Raw genomic sequence first — 22,898 nt, forward strand, 5'->3', positions numbered from 1 at the left:
CTAGGAGAATATTGTAATTCGCTCAGTAAAACACCTTAGATAGGTCACAGAAAACACCAACTGATGATATTTTGTTATTAACTGCTTGTAAAATTTGGTGAGTGAACCTGTAAATGGTTTCTCAGTAGAGCAACCCTTCTGAAATCTAAACTGTGGTTCACTGGCGATATTGTTGTTGCTCATGTGGGATACTATTCTGGAATACATGACGTTCTCAAAATTTTGGAAACGTATGTCAGCAGTTATAACATATCTTTTGATAAAGGAATATAGGTGACTGCTTGTATCTAATAAAATAATCATAAAACGACATGCTAGTAAATATGTCAAATGATATTCCTGCTTGTGGACTGCCACTTAACGGTTATTACTATTACTTCAGTCAAAATGTTTGCGACTTCCTGTTAATTCAGTAGAATAAATAGTAAAAGACTGTTTCTTTTGACTGTGCTTATGCAAAGGCAAAGTCTTGGAAAAGCCAGTAACTTGAACATATTGATGTTTTTCTGGTCTTTGTTCTTTGTTTACAGTCCTCTCTGCCAATGTCTTCCTCTTCTTGTTCTTGCAATGTCACGATACTGATGTAAATTGCACTAGATGTACCTTTCGTCAATAATATCTGCAATATTACATTTGAAACTTTGTTTTCATTCTGTGAAACAACAAGGCTGTCAGTTCCCCTGTTTAAATTAAGTCGTGTAGTTAATTTCTTGTCTTATAACTTAAGTCTGAAGCGGCTTGTTTGGTGACGCAACGATAGAGTACCTTAAGTGTTCTATTATTAGTTGTTTTATTACTAAAGGTCGGGCCTGCGTGCTAATTCGAAGTCCGATCAACTTTTCATAAAATAATTTCTTTTCTATGAACATTAACTACTTACGTGGTTATTCGTCACTAAGTGCACCATTAACCAACAGTGATCTTTTTGCCTCAAGCAGTTAAAGTCAGTGAGTATAATTTCATTTGAAGTAAAAACAATCAGCATTTACGATAATTTCAGTTACCAACGATAATATCTACACTCCCTAATTTTATCCCCTTCGGACTGGATCGTTTTGTTTGAGACTTTATGCTAGCTTATAATCTGGATAATAGACCAATGTATATGAAGGGACCCACTTCACAGTGGACCAGGTCGGTGATGAATGACATTCCTCTCTTTCCGCCTTTCTTATAGATGGGTTTAACTATGGCGTGTTTCATTCTCTCCGGAAAAATGCCTTGAGTCAGTGGTACATTACATATTTCAGGACGGGGTTAGTTATGTCGGAAAACATCTGTAGTATTCCGTTTGAAATATCACCAAATCGAGTGATGCTTGGGGAACCGCATATGTGATTCGTCCCCAGTCAGGAGAATCTCCCTCGACTACATTGGTTCGAATTAGTAAGTACAACTTTCTGCGTTCTTTTGGTTAAATATGATCTTATCCACTATTTTTTAAGAGAATACTGGTATATAATTTTCTTAATTTCACAACAAGCTGGTGGTACATCCGTACGACTGAATTTATTGAGATGCTTTTTCAACATACTGCTGCGATTGCCGGTCGTGGTGGCCGAGCGGTTCTAGGCGCTCCAGTCCGGAGCCGCGCTGCTGCTACGGTCGCAGGTTCGAATCCTGCCTCGGGCATGGGTGTGTATGATGTCCTTAGGTTAGTTAGGTTTAAGTAGTTCTAAGTTCTAGGGGACTAATGACCACAGCAGTTGAGTCCCATAGTGCTCAGAGTCATTTGAACCATTTTGAACTGCTGCGATTCTTATCTTGAAGCTGAACACGTATTATGTTCGAGTATAATGACTTTTCTGGAGACTAGAAATCTACTCTGTAGGAATCAGCATGGGTTTCGCAAAAGACGATCGTGTGAAACCCAGCTCGCGCTATTCGTCCACGAGATTTAGGGGGCCATAGACACGGGTTCCCAGGTAGATGCCGTGTTTCTTGACTTCCGCAAGGCGTTTGATACAGTTTCCCATAGTCGTTTAATTAGCAAAGTAAGAGCATATGGACTATCAGACTAATTGTGTGATTGTATTGAAGAGTTCCTACATAATAGAACGCAGAATGTCATTCTCAATTGAGAGAAGTCTTCCGAAGTAAGAGTGATTTCAGGTGTGCCGCAAGGGAGTGTCGTAGGACCGTTGCTATTCACAGTATATATAAATGACCTTGTGGATAACATCGGAAGTTCACTGAGGCTTTTTGCGGATGATGATGTAGTATATCGTGGGGTTGTAACAATAGAAAATTGAACTGAAATGCAGGAGGGTCTGCAACGAATTGACGCATGGTGCAGGGAACAGCAATTGAATCTCAATGTAGACAAGTGTAATGTGCTGCGAATACATAGAAAGAAAGATCCTTTATTATTTAGCTACAATATAGGTCATCAACTGGAAGCAGTTAATTCCATAAATTATCTGGGAGTAGGCATTAGCAGTGATTTAAAATGGAATGAAATTATAAAATTAATCGTCGCTAAAGCAGATGGCAGACTGTGATTCATTGGAAGAATCCTAAGGAAATGCAGTCCGAAAACAAAGGAAGTAGGTTACAGTATACTTGTTCGCCCACTGCTTGAATACTGCTCACCGGTGTGGGATCCGTACCAGATAGGGTTGATAGAAGAGATAGAGAAGATCCAGCGGTGAGCAGCGAGCTTCGTTACGGAATCATTTAGTAATCGCGAAACCGTTACGGAGATGATTGATAAACTCCAGTGGAAGACTCTGCAAGAGAGACGCCCAGTAGCTCGGTACGGGCTTTTCTTGAAGTTTCGAGAACATACCTTCACCGAGGAGTCAAGCAGTATAATGCCCCCTCCTACGTATATCTCGCGAAGAGACCATGAGGATAAAATCAGAGAGATTAGAGCCCACACAGAGGCATACCGACAATCTTTCTTTCCACGAACAATACGAGACCGGAATAGAAGAGAGAACCGATAGAGGTACTCAAAGTACCCTCCGCCACACACCGTGAAGTGGATTGCGGAGTATGGATGTAGATGTAGATGAAGGGTTTGCCCCTATATTTCCTACTATATTTAAGAAATGATTAACGTATATAACGTATGTAACTCAGTAGTGATACTATCCTTTTCTGTGGCTGCATCCCGTATAGCCTCAAGTTCATTGTTGTTGGAATTACTAATTTCTGACATATTGTGCACGTTACTTGATTTTTAAATAATTATTTATAATAAATCTGAATAGTTTCTGTAGTATTCCACAACTGCAAGATCTCTACGTGTTGTTTCCAGCATATACATTTCTCTTTTCCTTTCGCAAGGTACTTTAATTTCGCTAGTGACACATGGCTTTTTACATGGCTGTTCAATGAACTTTCTAATTAGCTTATTGGAAAGTTATTTTCAAATAATGACATGAATTTATTATGGAATAGATTACATTTTGCCAGCCGGAGTGGCCGTGCGGTTCTAGGCGCTACAGTCTGGAACCGAGCGACTGCTACGGTCGCAGGTGCGAATCCTGCCTTGGGCATGGATGTGTGTGATGTCCTTATATTGGTTAGGTTTAATTAGTTCTAAGTTCTAGGCTACTGATGACCTTAGAAGTTAAGTGGCATAGTGCTCAGAACCATTTGATTAAATTTTATGAAAACATTTGTTTCATTAAAAATTTCATCTAATGACATATCTTGTAAACTATTCTTAAAAATATTTGTTCTTGAGTCATTAATTTTTCTGATTTACACTGAGAAGCATCCCTACAGTAAGGCACTATCTTATTTATCTAACTATCTGTGCATCATGATAAGAGAGAGCATATACTGCTGGGTATACAGGTACTTTCTTGCTTTGAGCTTCATCAAAGAAAACGTTGTGAACTGGTGTCTTACTGTCATTATCCACTCGTGTTGGGAAGTTCTTCCTCTGTGAAGCTCTGTTACATAGAGTTTGTTTCTTACTCATTCTAAGTGATATTCTTGTTTCGCAATCAGAGCATACCGTTTGTCTTACTATAACATGACCTTCAGTTACTTCCAGAGATCTCCGCTTTCCCACTGTCCATATCTTATCTGTCACACGATAACCTTTTCTGGGGGTGCTGTTTCTCAATTTGCTGCCATAATTCAATGATATTACTTGTAGCTAAGAAGATTGTTTCGCAGGATGCAGATTCTCTCAGCGAAACGTCCCCTGAGTAGCGTCGTCATCCTCATTACTTACTATTTCAACTACGGATTCTTAGCTCCATAGTTTCCTCCGGAGACCTGCGTCCCTCAGCCGTTTTTTTGTTGTTTTTTTTTTGTTTAGGATTTCTGCCTTGTTTCATTCTGCTCACATGTTCCTTTCATTTCTGCTTATTTGTGTTGACTTCTGCTGTTATTGCAAATATTTCAAGCTTATTTCTAACATCTTTATAACTTAATCCACGTGTTAGTTTACATCCTTTAACTAGTCTGAGGAATTTCATTTCGGATGTCACTAATCGATTTGTATCTCCCCTCTTTGCTGTCCAAACCTAAATCCGTAAAACAGCAATGGAACAGTTAGTGTTTCATTGAATTTCAGTTGCGTTTCTGTGGTTGTCTTTTTGTTTAATGTTCCTTTTCTTGTTCCTCGGATATCCTGAAGTTTTATTGTTTTATTCTTTATATTTGTATCACGATCAAAAGTATTCCTGTATCACATCTGTGGCCCTACCCTCAGAATGGCGCAGTGCCAGTATCCAACTCAGCATCCCCACCAGACTCACTTGGATCAAATGGTTCAAATGGTTCTGAGCACTATGGGGCTTAACATCTGAGGTCACCAGTCCCCTAGAACTTAGAACTACTTAAACTTAACTAACCTAAGGACATCACACACATCCATGCCCGAGGCAGGATTCGAACCTGCGACCGTAGCAGTCGCGCGACTCCGGACTGAAGGGCCTAGAACCGCTCGGCCACAACGGCCGGCACACTGGAATCATTTCCGATTTCTCTTCTAGGTTTAGTTATTTAGTCACTGATATTCAGTAGACTCGTGATTACGTGCACCGTTGGAAAGGCCATGTGTTAAACGTTATCCTGTCGTAACTACAAGTAATGTTTCGCCATCTGTAGCGGTAGTTAGAACTTGCTGGCCTGTAATTCATAATGAACTGTTTTGGCTGCTGCTAATTTAAAATTCACGCTCCGACGGTTTTGTGTTTGAAGTTCAGTATTTATACCGTAAACAGGCAACTGGACAAAAATACTTGTCCTAGTTGCTGAATGTACGACTGACTGTTACGCACTTTCGTTTCATGCTATGTTTTCCCTGTGGTGCACATGTGATGAATTGTTCCTTCATTGTCAGCAGTGCTCCGATTGCAGTCCAATGTACGCGAGGCAATGTTCAAGCTGTTAAACTCTGCCATAATCCAAAGTGGTCATCGCAATTCCGTGACCAACTGAATGTCGTTCTGTTACGAAAATTATGCAGAGTGCCATAATTTGTGCTAAGGTCATTTGAAGCCTGCTGCCAGTGTATAAACCCATCACCTTCACTAGAGCAAAACTGTAGTTTAGTGAATCGCGAGTGGTAGCCGCGTGGTCTCGAGCCCCATGTACGGGTTCCTCACGGCTCCCCGCCCCCCCCCCCCCCACCCCCTCCACGACGTCGATGACCTCAGCAGTTTGATCCCACAGTTCTTACCACAAATTTCCAATTTGTTGTTTATTTTTATTATCTTCTTTTTTTCTTATATTTACCAGTGGCGCGTTTATTAAGCTATTAGTCTACGTCCTGCAACTATTACTTTTGGTATTCGTCTACAGATGGATGAGTTTGGAAGGAAACAGACAACGTGAACAAGAACAACAAGAATAGACAGAAATCGTTTTCAGTCGATCCCTTCACTAAAAATGCAATACTGACATTTGCTCAATGTGTGAACTAGATTCCCCGAAGATGATCTGACAATTCGATCGGAAATAATGATAATATATGACTGAAGTGTCTTACAAGCTGTTACCAGTAACAGAATGGCCAATGTGCTGTGTGTGCTCTTTAGACAGAACTATGGCGTGTATTTACCGAAACGCCAACAGCAAAGATTATCTCTTCAAGGAATTTTATCGGTAAAAGAACCAATATTCATACGTGGAAGAATTCAGACACAAAGGAATTACAAACATTGGCTGCAAGCGGGCATTGACTGAAATCAACGGGGAAAGTTGAAAATTTGTGTCTTAATTCATAATGGCTACTCGACAAAAATAGTGTCTGCTCTTTCGGACGTGTCCGAAAGAAAAGACGCCACATATACACGGAAGAACTGAAATTGTGTTTCATAAGAAAAATAAGATAGTGCGCCACAAAAATTAGAATAAGAGAGAATTGCAGAATGAGATTTTCACTCTGCAGGGGAGTGTGCGCTGTTATGGAACTTCCTGGCAGATTAAAACTGTGTGCCCGACCGAGACTCAAACTCGGGACCTTTGCCTTTCGCGGGCAAGTGCTTAACCATCTGAGCTACCGAAGCACGACTCACGCCCGGTACTCACAGCTTTACTTCTGCCAGTATCTCGTCTCCTACCTTCCAAACTTTACAGAAGCTCTTCTGCGAACCTTGCAGAACTAGCACCCCTGAAAGAAAGGATATAGCGGAGACATGGCTTAGCCACAGCCTGGGGGATGTTTCCAGAATGAGATTTTCACTCTGCAGCGGAGTGTGCGCTGATATGAAACTTCTTGGCAGATTAAAACTGTGTGCCCGACCGAGAGTCGAACTCGGGACCTTTGCCTTTTGCCTGCGAAAGGCAAAGGTCTCGAGTTCGAGTCTTGGTTGGACACACAGTTTTAATCTGCCAGGAAGTTTCAAGAGAGAATTGGTTTTCATTAATGTTAACACCATTTACTGCGTATCTGAAAGCCATTCTACATGTTGAACAGTTTCATCTTTCTCTATATTTAGCACTGTGTATGTTACAAGTCACAAGTATTCAACAGCTAATTTTGGCTATATTTTGTTGAAAATACAAGGTTCATATGATAACAGACACATAAATATACTGGACTGAAATATAATAAAACTGGAGCTCACACACAGAGTTTCGAATAGTAAAGCTGATGTCTAAAACCCAAGTTCACATCTTGCCGAGTATGTTTTTAAATACTACATTTTTCCTTGGGCAGCTCACAGAATGCGGTACTATTTACTGAAAGCACAACCGTCCTCCTCCCGTATTCGAGTCCAGCGTGCTGGCCACTGCTTCAGCTCACTCGATGAAAGTTCGTGTAGTCCATACGACAGCACAACAGAGCTCATTAAATGGAGCACTTAAAGCGACATTGTTCTCTCGGAGCAAAGGGGGTTAATGCAGTCGAGACACATAACGCAAACTTTTTATTGCCTCCATAGAATGTGTCCCGTGGTGAGGCCGAGAACAAGGTAAGAGTGATTATGGTGCGTACGGAGGAAAATAATGAGTTAACCTGAGAAAAATTGTCCTGACACGTATTTGTGGACATTAATAGGGAGGTGTGTCCATTCATTGCCTTCATGATGGCTTCACCTCTGGCCTACTTTCAATGGAGTGTCTGAATGTCTGTGAAGCCCATTCCTCCTCAAAAGCCGAAACCATGAGAGGTAACGATGTTGCAGGCTGGGGTTTGCAGTAATGTCGACGTTCTCACTCATCTGAAATTTGTTCCATTACGCTTAGGTTGGGACTCGTCAAGCCAGTCCATTTCAGGGGAATATTATTGTACACAAACCAGTGCCTTGCTGACGCTGCTATAAGAATGGGTGCAATATCTTGATCATAGAATCAGCGTCTCCAACTGTTCCTCTTCTGTGTGCAGTACATAACGCTGTAAAATATATTCCTATCCTTCTGCAATTAGCGTTTTCTTAATTGCAATAAGGGTGTTATACGGTAACCACGGCAGACAGCCCCATGCCGTAACAGTACCTCTTTACTGTCACTAGACAGGCAGAGTTCTCCAGGTGTTCCCTAACACCAAACCGTCCCATCGCATTGCCACATAGTACAGCGCGATGCATAACTCTAAATCACTCGCTTCCAGTCATTCGCTGTGCAGTGGCGTCGCTCTTTAACACAGCCTCAAGCTTCGCTTACTGTTTACTACAGAAATATGTGACGTATGAACTGCTCGACCATTGTTGCCCCATTTCATTTCCTACGCGCAGTCACTGCACTAGCTTGACTGTTGGCAGCACTAAAGAGCTCATGGGTGTTTCCCTCTGCTGATTTCATGTGATTTTTGACAAGCACCTTTACAGTTTTCGGTGGCTCCTGCCCGTCAGTAGACAACACGAGGTCTGCCTGATCTTAGTTTAGGTTTGGGTGTTCTTTCCCGTTTCCATTTCGCAGTCGACTGGATTAGCTTTAGATGAGATTAAATGTTCCTGATGGATTTGTTATTCAGCTGACATCCGATGGTTAGTCCAAGTTCTAAGTCACTGAGCTGACCAATACTTCCTGCTTTTACTACGTCTCTATTGACAACATAGAACTCCTCACCCCCTTTTATACTGGCCTCTCGTGGCATCTAGTAGTTAATTCCGCATTACATAGTGTTGTCTGGATAATATTGATAAGGTAGGGTATGCATACTGAACAGTGCAGTGAGCAAGTAGGTTGTGGAATAGATATACACTCCTGGAAATTGAAATAAGAACACCGTGAATTCATTGTCCCAGGAAGGGGAAACTTTATTGACACATTCCTGGGGTCAGATACATCACATGATCACACTGACAGAACCACAGGCACATAGACACAGGCAACATAGCATGCACAATGTCGGCAAAAGTACAGTGTATATCCACCTTTCGCACCAATGCAGGCTGCTATTCTCCCATGGAGACGATCGTAGAGATGCTGGATGTAGTCCTGTGGAACGGCTTGCCATGCCATTTCCACCTGGCGCCTCAGTTGGACCAGCGTACGTGCTGGACGTGCAGACCACGTGAGATGACGCTTCATCCAGTCCCAAACATGCTCAATGGGGACAGATCCGGAGATCTTGCTGGCCAGGGTAGTTGACTTACACCTTCTAGAGCACGTTGGGTGGCACGGGATACATGCGGACGTGCATTGTCCTGTTGGAACAGCAAGTTCCCTTGCCGGTCTAGGAATGGTAGAACGATGGGTTCGATGACGGTTTGGATGTACCGTGCACTATTCAGTGTCCCCTCGACGATCACCAGAGGTGTACGGCCAGTGTAGGAGATCGCTCCCCACACCATGATGCTGGGTGTTGGCCCTGTGTGCCTCGGTCGTATGCAGTCCTGATTGTGGCGCTCACCTGCACGGCGCCAAACACGCATACGACCATCATTGGCACCAAGGCAGAAGCGACTCTCATCGCTGAAGACGACACGTCTCCATTCGTCCCTCCATTCACGCCTGTCGCGACACCACTGGAGGCGGGATGCACGATGTTGGGGCGTGAGCGGAAGACGGCCTAACGGTGTGCGGGACCGTAGCGCAGCTTCATGGAGACGGTTGCGAATGGTCCTCGCCGATACCCCAGGAGCAACAGTGTCCCTGATTTGCTGGCAAGTGGCGGTGCGGTCCCCTACGGCACTGCATAGGATCCTACGGTCTTGGCGTACATCCGTGCGTCGCTGCGGTCCGGTCCCAGGTCGACGGGCACGTGCACCTTCGGCCGACCACTGGCGACAACATCGATGTACTGTGGAGACCTCACGCCCCACGTGTTGTGCAATTCGGCGGTACGTCCACCCGGCCTCCCGCATGCCCACTATACGCCCTCGCTCAAAGTCCGTCAACTGCACATACGGTTCACGTCCACGCTGTCGCGGCATGCTACCAGTGTTAAAGACTGCGATGGAGCTCCGTATGCCACGGCAAACTGGCTGACACTGACGGCGGCGGTGCACAAATGCTACGCAGCTAGCACCATTCGACGGCCAACACCGCGGTTCCTGGTGTGTCCGCTGTGCCGTGCGTGTGATCATGGCTTGTACAGCCCTCTCGCAGTGTCTGGAGCAAGTATGGTGGGTCTGACACACCGGTGTCAATGTGTTCTTTTTTCCATTTCCAGGAGTGTAAGTATAGAACTTGAAAGACACCTGCGTGTCCCACGTGCTTTGAATAGCAAAGACTACTCCCGTAAATAGTTATAATTAAGTGGGTAATTAAATCCTAATCCTCAGTCCTACATAATATTCCGGCAGTGAGTGAGATTACGGGGCATAGTGTTTCACAAACGGCAATCAGCAAAACAGCACTCGTCGACCTACCTTTATCACCTCATGAAACCTAACAGCAAATAAAGAATGTCGGCCTCTTATCAATATTTCTTAGTGGCAGGTCAGCAGGTGACTGCCCGTCCAACAGAATGTACATAAGTTGCGAAGCGAGCTCATACCAATAACAGCGACGTGGCACATTCTCCAGCAATTAATAACAAATAACAACCATGTTCCTTGAAATAAACCCAAAAGAATTAGAACAGTCATTTTTTCTGTTATCGGTCTTTCCCTAAGTTGCTTTAAATTCGTGGAAGGAATGTACCGTCTATGAAACTAATTGAAGGCAGTTTATTTATTGCCATATGCGTTCCGCTTCTTTTATTTGGGAGGAATCATCAGTGGCGATTTTAAGCGCCGTTAACGTATGCGTGTGGTCCTGGAGATGTATTCGCTATTTCTCATGATCCAGCTGGCCGATTTTTGGCGTTCTTTCAGTCACATTTGTCACATCGCATATATCACTTACCCTTTCCATTCTGTGATCAACGTGTTGATCACAAAATGAAAAGTGCAAGTGATATATGAAAGAACGCCATAAATCGGCCAGCTGGAGTATGGAAACTTACGCATACATCTCCAGGACCACATGCATAAAGTCACCTGTTGACCTGCCACTAAGAAATATTGATAACAGGCCGACATTCTTTATATGCTGTTAGGTTTCAGGAGGTGATAAAGGTAGGTCGACGAGTGCTGTTTTGCTGATTGCCGTTTGTGAAACACAATGCCCCGTAATCTCAGTCACTATCGGGATATTATGTAGGACATCATCGCCACTGATGATTCCTCCCAAATAAAAGAAGCGGAACGCGTATGGTAATAAACAAACTGCCTTCGATTAGTTGCATAGACGGTACATACCTCCACGAATTAGAACAGTAAACGTTTACATTGTTTCAGCACGCGAATAAACAAGCTTACGAATCAGCATAGGCACGCGAATCCACAAGTACAAGGTTCATATTCACGACAAACAAACAGGTAATCATGTTCGCATCTGACGACTCTTTGAGAAGAAAGAATGTATTTTGTACTTAATGAAAGGGTAACAACCTCGAATTCAGAACACGAATAAGGGAAAAGATAATTTACTGTGCTATAACCAGCTACATATAGGCAACATATGAGCATCCATTTTACGAGTATGACACACAGGCATATCGTCCGATGCCTACTCGCTGTGATCACAGCTGAGCAATACCATTATAACCTCGCCAATCTCAACAATTTTCAGTGAGGTAAGTAAATAAAAATAGTCTCGCCAAAAGTCTTTGCGCAATCTCCAAGACAGCATGTATCTCCACGAGAGCACGCATCTCCACCAGACAAAGGTAGTCCTCCTCTCAACATCTGAACACAGCAAAGACACAGTTACCAATTCGAAGCGAGCAGGACTTCAAGATGTAGCAACGTCGTACGAATATTATTGGCAGAAAGGAAAAAACTGACTTCCCAAGACCTAAAACCGCTGCAGTAACTACGCAAAGAGATTGCTGCAGTGCTTATATCGTTTAATCGAAGCTGATTACAAATAAATATTCCGATCCACGAGAAACACAATATAATAGGAACAAAGAAAAGTGTCAGATAAACAGACACCTAAGGGCGATAACGTTCTGCCGAAACCCACACTGCCAACTTTATTGTCGAAAATATTTGCGACTAACTAGCACATGTGATTTTGTAGCGAAATTACAAATTTCATTTGCGGATATCAGCAAGTTCCGCTTGTAAGATGAACATTTAAAGGCTCAGTGAATGATGCGTCAAACAATACATTCATCGGTGTTAAAACTACCTTGTCACTGTTCTCCACGCTTAACTAGGTTACAGACACCTCACCACTGTTACTCACGCAAATACAATTAGCTTCCAGGGATGGGATCAGCGTGTCATACGGGCACGGGGAAGATAACACTCGAACAAAGACCGAAACAGATCTGTTGAATGGACGAGACAATAGAATTGTCGACAACAGGGAAACTGCCGACAACAGGAAAACATTTACTCTGTAAGTGAGAGCTTTGGTTACTACCATTCCAAATTACATAGCAGCTGAACAGAAAAATAGAGTGTGTTTTGGGAACTCATGTGCCAACAGATGTATTTCACAAAGTAAATCTGATATCAGATGATACACCAACCGCAGGAAGTTCTGAACAATAGCGACACAACGGAATAAAAAGCTGACTTGTATAAATAGCAACAAGGTATACGTTTTTTCTACGCTCGTCAGTACGTAAAGCACATTGTAACTAGTGGATCTCATACTTGAAGACTGCATTGTAAGTATGATTATCTTAGCTACAAAATGTTTAAATACTACATATTCATATACGATATTCCACTAACTTTTCGTACCATTAAGCCAGAAATATTAAAGGAAAGCTGGTCCTACACCTTCTTTTTTGAGTCATCAGTTTTCTCACTGGTTTGATGCGGCCCGCCACAAATTTCTTATCTGTGCCACCAACCTCCTCATCTCAGAGAAGCACTTGCAACCTACGTCGTCAATCTCTGTCTTCCTCCACAGTTTTTGCCTCTACAGCTCCCTCTAGTACCAAGGACGTTATTCCGTGACGTCTAAACAGGAGACCTAACAGCCTGTTTTCCATATATTCCTCTCCTCGAGAATGCTGCGCAGAACTACCTCATTCCTTAACACAGTACCCAAGATAACCACCTCTGGCCGTAATAGCGGCCTTGATATGCCTGGGCATTGAGACAAACAGAGCTTGGATGGCGTGTACAGGTACAGCTGCCCATGCAGCTTCAACACGATACCACAGTTCATCAAGAGTAGTGACTGGCACATTGTGACGAGCCAGTTGCTCGGTCACAACTGACCAGACGTTTTCAACTGGTGAGAGATCTGGAGAATGTGCTGGCCAGGGCAACAGTCGAACATTTTCTGTATCCAGAAAGGCCCGTGCAAGACCTGCAACATGCGGTCGTACATTATCCTGCTGAAAAGTAGGGTTTCGAAGGGATCGATGAAGGGTAGAGCCAAGGGTCGTGACACATCTGAAATGTAATGTCCACTGTTCAAAGTGCCGTCATTGCGAAGAAGAGGTGATCGAGACGTGTAACCAATGGTACATACCATCACGTCGGGTGATACGCCAGTATTGCGATGACGAATACACGCTTCCAATGTGCGTTCACCGCGATATCGCCAAACACGGATGCAACCATCATGATGCTGTAAACAGAACCTGGATTCATCCGAAAAATTGACGTTATTCCATTCGTGCACAAAGGTTTGTCGTTGAGTACACCATCGCAGGCGCTCCTGTCTGTGATGCATCGTCTAGGGTAACCGCAGCGATTGTCTCCGAGCTGATAGTCCATGCTGCTGTAAACGTCGTCGAACTTTTCGTACAGATGGTTGTTGTCTTGCAAACGTCCCCATCTGTTGATTCAGGGATCGAGACGTGGCTGCACGATCGGTTACAGCCATGCGGATAAGATGCCTGTTATCTCGACTGCTAGCGATACGAGGCCGTTGGGATCCAGTACGTCGTTCCTGAACCCACCGATTCCATATTCTACAAACAGTCACTGGATCTCGACAAACGCGAGCGGCAATGTCACAATACGATAAACCGCAATCGCGATAGGCTACATTCCGACCTTTATATCAAAGTCGGAAACGTGATGGTACACATTTCTCCTTCTTACATGAGGCATCACAACAACGTTTCACCAGGCAACGCCGGTTAACTGCTGTTTGTGTATGAGAAATCGGTTAGAAACTTTCCTCATGTCAGCACGTTGTAGGTGTCGCCACCGACGCCAACCTTGTGTGAATGCTCTGAAAAGCTAATCATTTGCATATCACAGCATCTTCTTCCTGTCGGTTAAATTTCGTGTTTGTAGCAATTCACCTTCGTGGTATAGGAATTTTAATGGTCAGTAGTGTATCATCGACCTTCTGTCCCTTGCTTCCTGTGACCCGCAAAGACACTCAGACCACCTCTATCATTTACACCTCCGTTCACCTTCTCGGCTACCACCCATCACTATACGGAGCTCTTCTTCTGATCCATCACCATATGTCCAGGCCTCCCTCCCCACCCCATAGTTTCTTCCCCATCATCAGTCCCCACCCTGCAACACCTTCACGACACTCCACTTTTACATTTACCTACCCTCCACGCTCAATCTTTCCCACACCCAACACTGCCCATGCAACGCCTGCATGTGTTACATCTCAGTGCGCCACCATCAGTACACCTGACGCCACAACACCATCTGTCAGCCGCCACAAAACTCCAGCCCATTGGAAGCACGTGCCCAGTATCACCCTACTCTCTCCATTTCCTCAATCACCATCTCACCCCATCCCATAGTCACCAAAAAGCCCCAAGGCAGACACCACAGCCAGCTTTACCACAAAGAAAAATACAAACCAACTCAGACCCCACTAGACACTGCTCCCTTCCCTCTCCCCGACTTTCCACACCTTCCTCCTATCCCACCTTGAACCTCAATTCCTAAACGCCAAATCCGTCTCCATAGAAATCATAAAATCTGTCCCCCACATTCCTGTCACCCGAATCATACCATGAAAATATTTGGTCCTCATCAAATCCACGAATCCTAACTTCCAAACAGACCTCCTCCTCAAACTCATCCACATGCCACTGCTACACCATTCAGCACCACCATTGAACCAAACACCACTAGTCTCCTCAATGACTCCCACTTTCACTACTGTGTTCCCAAAGCTTTTCCCTAGATCGCAATAGAGGAGGTGGTTGCAGAACTCAATTCTAATCCTTCCCTTCAGATCCATTCTATCCGCCATATCTAGAATGACTCTGGTCTCACATTCCTCATGCTTCACAGAACATGCTCCCATCATTGATCGCCTCCTCACAAAGGGAGCCTTCATCTATATCCACTGTGATCAGGCTAAACCCTCCAAATCCTCTCCCTCCCCCAAGTCAAAAATGCCTCCTAAATAACGAACAATTTACTGCTGATTGTAAGAACCCTCCCATCTGGGCCCTCTGTAAGCAAACCCATTTCCTTAAGCAATGTGTCAACCTAGGTCCCCACCCCACGCCATCTACAACACCTGCAATGAGGCTCCTCCTACTTTCTCTGCCAAATACAAGACTGAACCCACATTGTCAAACCTGAAATAACTGTGCCTGTCCAGTCTACTGAACATCCCGGCTACTCTCTCCACTCATCTACCGCTGCTTTCTTGCCATCATCTCCAAAATATCCATCCCTTTCGACGATCTCTCACTCTTCAGCAAAACGCTCCTTGTTGCCTGCTCAGAGTTCCACCTGAAAACTCGAGCCACATACTCCCAAAAGTGGGTCCCAAAGCAACACTGACATCTTCATCCTTAATGAAACATTCCTCCAACCACACCATCTATACCCCCTCCCCCCCACATAATATCCTCCACTGCACTGAAAAACCTGCTCTTCTGGCCAGAGGTACAGCAGAATTTGGCCCCCACAGGAACATCCCTACTCAGTCACAACCCTCACTCAACAGTTCCACTGAACACCTTACCTTTGGCCTCTTCTACATCAAACCTAACAATCTACTGCCTATTATTTCCTCACCTTTATATTGTACAGAGTTTCAGGGAGTGCATAAGGGAACAATTGACAGGAATGGGGGAAAGAAATACAGTAGAAGATGAATGGGTAGATTTGAAGGATGAAGTAGTGAAGGCAGCAGAGGATCAAGTAGGTAAAAAGATGAGGGCTAGTAGAAATCCTTGGGTAACAGAAGAAATATTGAATTTAATTGATGAAAGGAGAAAATATAAAAATGCAGTAAATGAAGCAGGCAAAAAGGAATATAAACGTCTCAAAAATGAGATCGACAGGAAGTGCAAAATGGCTAAGCAGGGATGGCTAGAGGACAAATGTAAGGATGTAGAGGCTTATCTGACTAGGGGTAAGATAGATACTACCTGCAGGAAAATTAAAGAGACCCTTGGAGATAAGAGAACCACTTGTATGAACATCAAGAGCTCAGATGGAAACCCAGTTCTAAGCAAAGGAGGGAAAGCAGAAAGGTGGAAGGAATATATACAGGGTCTATACAAGGGCGATGTACTTGAGGACAATATTATGGAAATGGAAGAGGATGTAGGTGAAGATGAAATGGGAGATACGATACTGCGTGAAGAGTTTGACAGAGCACTGAAAGACCTGAGTCGAAACAAGGCCCCCGGAGTAGACAACATTCCATTGGAACTAGTGACAGCCTTGGCAGAGCCAGTCCTGACAAAACTCTACCATCTGGTGAGCAAGATGTATGAGACAGGCAAAATTCCCTCAGGCTTCAAGAAGAATATAATAATACCAATCCCAAAGAAAACAGGTGTCGACAGATGTGAAAATTACCGAACTATCAGTTTAATAAGTCACAGCTGCAAAATACTAACGCGAATTCTTTACAGACGAATGGAAAAACTAATAGAAGCCGAACTCGGGGAAGATCAGTTTGGATTCCGTAGAAATGTTGGAAGACGTGAGGCAATACTGACCCTACGACTTATCTTAGAAGCTAGATTAAGGAAGGACAAACCTGCGTTTCTAGCGTTTGTAGACTTAGAGATAGCTTTTGACAACGTTGACTGGAATACTCTCTTTCAAATTCTAAAGGTTGCAGGGGGAAAATACAGAGAGCGAAAGGCTATTTACAATTTGTACAAAAACCAGATGGCAGTTATAAGAGTCGAGGGACATGAAAGGGAAGCAGTGGTTGGGAAGGGAGTTAGACTGGGTTGTAGTCTCTCCCCGATGTTATTCAATCTGTATATTGAGCAAGCAGTGAAGGAAACAGAAGAAAAATTCGGAGTAGGTATTAAAATCCATGGAGAAGAAATAAAAACTTTGAGGTTTGCCGATGACATCGTAATTCTGTCAGAGACATCAAAGAACTTGGAAGAGCAGTTGAACGGAATTGACAGTGTCTTGAAAGGAGGGTATAAGATGAACATCAACAAAAGCAAAACGAGGATAATGGAATGTAGTCGAATTAAGTCGAGTGATGCTGAGGGAATTAGATTAGGAAATGAGACACTTAAAGTAGTAAAGGAGTTTTGCTATTTGGGGAGCAAAATAACTGATGATGGTCGAAGTAGAGAGGATATAAAATGTAGACTGGCAATGGCAAGGAAAGCGTTTCTGAAGAAGAGAAATTTGTTAACATCGAGCATAGATTTAAGTGTCAGGAAGACGTTTCTGAAAGTATTTGTATGGAGTGTAGCCATGTATGGAAGTGAAACATGGACGATAAATAGTTTGGACAAGAAGAGAATAGAAGCTTTCGAAATGTGGTGCTACAGAAGAATGCTGAAGATTAGATGGGTAGATCACATAACTAATGAGGAAGTATTGAATAGGATTGGGGAGAAGAGAAGTTTGTGGCACAACTTGACCAGAAGGACATGTTCTGAGGCATCAAGGGATCACCAATTTTGCATTGGAGGGCAGCGTGGAGGGTAAAAATCATAGAGGGAGACCAAGAGATGAATACACTAAGCAGATTCAGAAGGATGTAGGTTGCAGTAGGTACTGGGAGATGAAGAAGCTTGCACAGGATAGAGTAGCATGGAGAGCTGCATCAAACCAGTCTCAGGACTGAAGACTACAACAACATCCACCTATATTACTGCTGCTTACCTCAACATCCATAATAGATGCCGTGCAGAACACCAGCAGTGGCATTCATCCACAGTGACACTGTTCCCATCCCACAGCATGCCTGTCCTGAAAGCAACACCATCCCCAATGTCATCCTAGCATCCTACCATTTCCTTGGACACCTCACTGCCGAAGTCATCGATCCAATTGGAGGTGACCACCTATCTCTCTCTTCCTCAACATGCCCTACACATTATTGATGCTCTCCATGAATGCACAGATACCACAGTCTCAACCCTAGATGGCAGCTTCCAGTAATTGAACAATATGCTAGAAACGGAATTAAACACCCCAAGAACTGCACAGGACATAAAACAAGTACTTAACAGAAAATGTAAAATATCCTTTCTTATCACCCCTGGAACCCTGTATACCACTATTCTCCCCAAAGCTACTACATCACCCATGGAAAACCTCCAAAATTCCATTTTTCTTCAAACTAAACAAACACCCATTGATACCTCCTAGTACCAACCCACCTGCAACAATTCAGTGTTTAGCAAAGTCTTTGAATTCATCCTCTCCCGATATATCCACTACCAATTGCGCCAATTCCACGTGCTTCCTATTACCCAATGTGGCTTCCATCCCTTCTTTTCTGCTAACTCCTAAGCCTCACATGTCTCTTATCCCAACAGCACAACAACCATAAATCCGCCATCTTTGTCTCCTTTGACCTAGAACAAGCATACAACTGCATATAGCATTCCAATCATGTTTTCAAACTCCGGACTTCTGCACTACCAATCAACTAAGTTCATCTTTTTGCTTACTTCCTTTCCAATCGCCCATTCCATGTCATTGTTAACAATACAAATTCCTATATCTCCCACCTCACTGTGGGAGTGCCTCAACGGTCTGTTCGCTCCTCTCTCCTTTACGTCTTATACACTTCCAATATGTCCAAACCCCCATCTCCACGAGTCCACCTCCTACAGTATGCTGATGACATCGCTTTCCTCGCCCTCTGTCCTACGCTCCAGACAACACAGCGAATCCTTCAAATCCACCTCAATCAGTTTACCTCCTGGTATAATTAATTGTTCGATAAGACTATACCCTCAAAAACCCAGGCAATAATTATATCACGCACCACCTGCACCTTCCGTCTCCATGACTTATACCTTATCATTTACAACTGTCCTATCCAGCTAGCTAACACACTATCCTGGACTAACCTTGGATCGACAACCAACGAGGAAATCTCACCTACTAACCGTCCAGCTGAAAGCTGTCAATAGACTAAAACTACGAACACTACTAACCGACCGAACACGGGGACTGCGATCGTCCACTGTCCTTCACAAGTACAAATCAATTAGCTGCCCCATGCTTTGCTCTGGCATTGGTGCATGGATCTCCCCACCTTCCAATTTCCATAGGTCCCACCAGATCAATATTTTGACAAACTTCGGCAACCATTACAGAATATCAGGTGAATAAGACAGCCAACCAGTTGCAATAAATAGTGGTTTTCAATTAACGTTAACCACAGTTTCAATCGATTCAACCCGACTGCTTCATAAAGACAAGAAACCTGCATACAATGCGACAGCATAAATTATAATTAAAACATCACCGTCTTGTAACTACTCCTTTATCGCCTGCCAGTCAGTTATGGCTCTGAGCACTATGGGACTAAACTTCTGAGGTCACCAGTCCCCTATAACTTAGAACTACTTAAACCTAACTAACCTAAGGACACCACCCACATCCAGGCCAAAGCAGGATTCGTACCTGCGACCTTAGCCATCACGCGGCTCCAGACTTTAGCGCCTAGAATTGCTCGGCCGCTCCGACAGTCTGTGAGATGAGTTAACTGTCATTAAATGAATCACAGTCAATACCGGATATGACCATTGGGTGGTGAACACGTCTTCAGAAAGAGAACCTCTCCAAAATGTTCGACGTTGTGCAACGACCTTTCTTCCCAAAATAAGAAATTCACAGAAGTTCATTTTTTAGAAAATGATTCTTATAGGATTAAACGTCTTTCAGTTTTCAGAGAAGACTTTTGCATACAGTGCAAAATACTGGCGACCCGTTTTCCAGTTCAGTTGTCTATAAATTAACCTACAACAACTGCTCATGCTATTACATCCGTCAAACAGGTCGTAGGAAGGAAACGAGCAAACATACGTAACACTATGTCTGCCGAACACCTGCTGATTCCCAATCACACTTCGAAAAGTTTAGAAGGCACAGCTACTATTCACAGAGTAGTCAAAGGGCGTAGGACAGACCTTTGGGAAGCAATAGAGATCTATAAACGTCTAGACCAACCGTATGGCTTTAGAAAAGATACAGGCATCAGAGAGGCAATTCTGACATTGTGGCTGATAATGGAAGCAAAACTGAAGAGAACTCAAGAGATGTTCATAAGATTTGTCGGTCTGGAAAAAGGGTTTGACAATTTAAAATGTTGCAAGGTGTTCAAAATTCTGAGAAAAATAGGGATAAACTATAGAGAGAGACGGTTGCTATACAGTATGAACAAGAGCAAAGAACGAAGTGCTCGGATTAAAAAGGGTGTAATACATGCAAGCAGTCTTCCATCCCTATTGTTCAATCTGTGCATCGAAGAAGCAATGATGGAAATAAAAGAAAGGTTCAGGAGTGGAATTTAAGTTTAAGGTGAAAGGATATCAATGATAGGATTCGCTGATGAAATTGCTATCCTGAGTGAAAATGAAGAAGAATTACATGATCTGTTGATTGGAATGAACAGTCTAATAAGTACAGAATATGGATTGAGAGTAAATGTAAGAAAGAAGAAAGTAATTAGAAGCAGCAGAAAAGAGAACAGCGGGAAACTTAACATCAGGAATGTCGGTCATGAAGTAGATGAAGATAAGAAATTCTACAACCTGGGCAGCAAAATAACCACTCGCGGACAGAGCAAGGAGGACAACAAAAGCAGATTAGAACTGAAAAACAGGGTATTCCTGACCAAGAGAATTCTACTAGTACCAAATATGGGTCTAAATTGGAGGAAGAAATTTCAGAGTGTGTGTTTGGAGCACAGCATTGTGTGGTAGTGAAACATGGACTGCGGAGAAAGCGGAGCAGAAGAGAATCAAAGCATTTGTCATGTGGTGCTGCAGACGAATATTGAAAATTAGGTGGACTGATAAGGTAAGGTTAGCAGAATATGGAATCGGTGGATTCAGGAGGGTAATACGGAACGCCGTGGTGGATCCCAACGGCCTCGTATCACTAGCAGTCTAGATGACAGGCATCTTATCCTCATGGATGTAACGGATCGTACAGCCACGTCTCGATCCCTGAGTCAGCAGATGGGGACGTTTGCAAGACAACAACCATATGCACGAACAGTTCGACGACGTTTGCAGCAGCATGGACTATCAGCTCGGAGACCATGGCTGCGGGTGTCCTTGACGCCACATCACACACAGGAGCGCCTGCGATGGTGTACTCAACGACGAACCTGGGTGCATGAATGGCAAAACGTCATTTTTTCGGATGAATCCAGGTTCTGTTTACAGCATCATGATGGACGCATCCGTGTTTGGCGTCATAGTGGTGAACGCACACTGGAAGCATGTATTCGTCATCGCCGTACTAGCGTATCACACAGCGTGATGGTATGGGGTGCTATTGGTTACACGTCTCGGTCACCTCTTGTTCGCATTGACGGCACTTTGAACAGTAGACGTTACATTTAAGATGTGTTACGACCCGCGGCTCTACCCTTCATTCGATTCCTGCGATACCCTACATTTAAGCAGGATAACGCACGACCGCATGTTGCAGGTCCTGTACGGGCCTTTCTGGATACAGAAAATGTTCGACTGCTGCCCTGGCCAACACATTCTCCAGATCTCTCACCAACTGAAAACGTCTGGTCAATGGTGGCCGAACAACTGGCTCGTCACAATACGCCAGTCACTACTCTTGATGAACTGTGGTATCGTGTTGAAGCTGCATGGGCAGCTGTATCTGTACACGCCATCCAAGCTCCGTTTGACTCAATGCCGAGGCGTATCAAGGCCGTTTTTACGGCCAGAGGTGGTTGTTCTGGGTACTGATTTCTCACGATCTATGCACCCAAATTGCGTGAAAATGTAATCACATGTCAGTTCTAGTATAATATATTTGTCCAATGAATACCCGTTTATCATCTGTATTTCTTCTTGGTGTAACAATTTTAATGGCCATTAGTGTATGTGATTGATTTTACTGATGTGAGAAGCCCTGATATTAGGGGACTTAACTTTTGGAAATGGATGTACAGGTGGTTGCCGACACATTTTATGTGTAGTTGTTAGACTGCTTTAACAGTAGACTGAAAATGCGAGGTTTATAAGTTGGTATATATTATGCAATTTTTGACATACCAGCACGTGTTATAGGTAGTAGTTTCCGTATGATATTTTATATTGGTTGATCATGTCTGATTATTCACTCCTGGAAATTGAAATAAGAACACCGTGAATTCATTGTCCCAGGAAGGGGAAACTTTATTGACACATTCCTGGGGTCAGATACATCACATGATCACACTGACAGAACCACAGGCACATAGACACAGGCAACAGAGCATGCACAATGTCGGCACTAGTACAGTGTATACCCACCTTTCGCAGCAATGCAGGCTGGTATTCTCCCATAGAGACGATCGTAGAGATGCTGGATGTAGTCCTGTGGAACGGCTTGCCATGCCATTTCCACCTGGCGCCTCAGTTGGACCAGCGTTCGTGGTGGACGTGCAGACCGCGTGAAACGACGCTTCATCCAGTCCCAAACATGCTCAATGGAGGACAGATCCGGAGATCTTGCTGGCCAGGGTAGTTGACTTACACCTTCTAGAGCACGTTGGGTGGCACGGGATACATGCGGACGTGCATTGTCCTGTTGGAACAGCAAGTTCCCTTGCCGGTCTAGGAATGGTAGAGCGATGGGTTCGATGACGGTTTGGATGTACCGTGCACTATTCAGTGAACCCTCGAC

The sequence above is a fragment of the Schistocerca gregaria genome, chromosome 1 (assembly GCF_023897955.1).
Source record: "Schistocerca gregaria isolate iqSchGreg1 chromosome 1, iqSchGreg1.2, whole genome shotgun sequence".
Taxonomy (NCBI): Eukaryota; Metazoa; Arthropoda; class Insecta; order Orthoptera; family Acrididae; genus Schistocerca; species Schistocerca gregaria.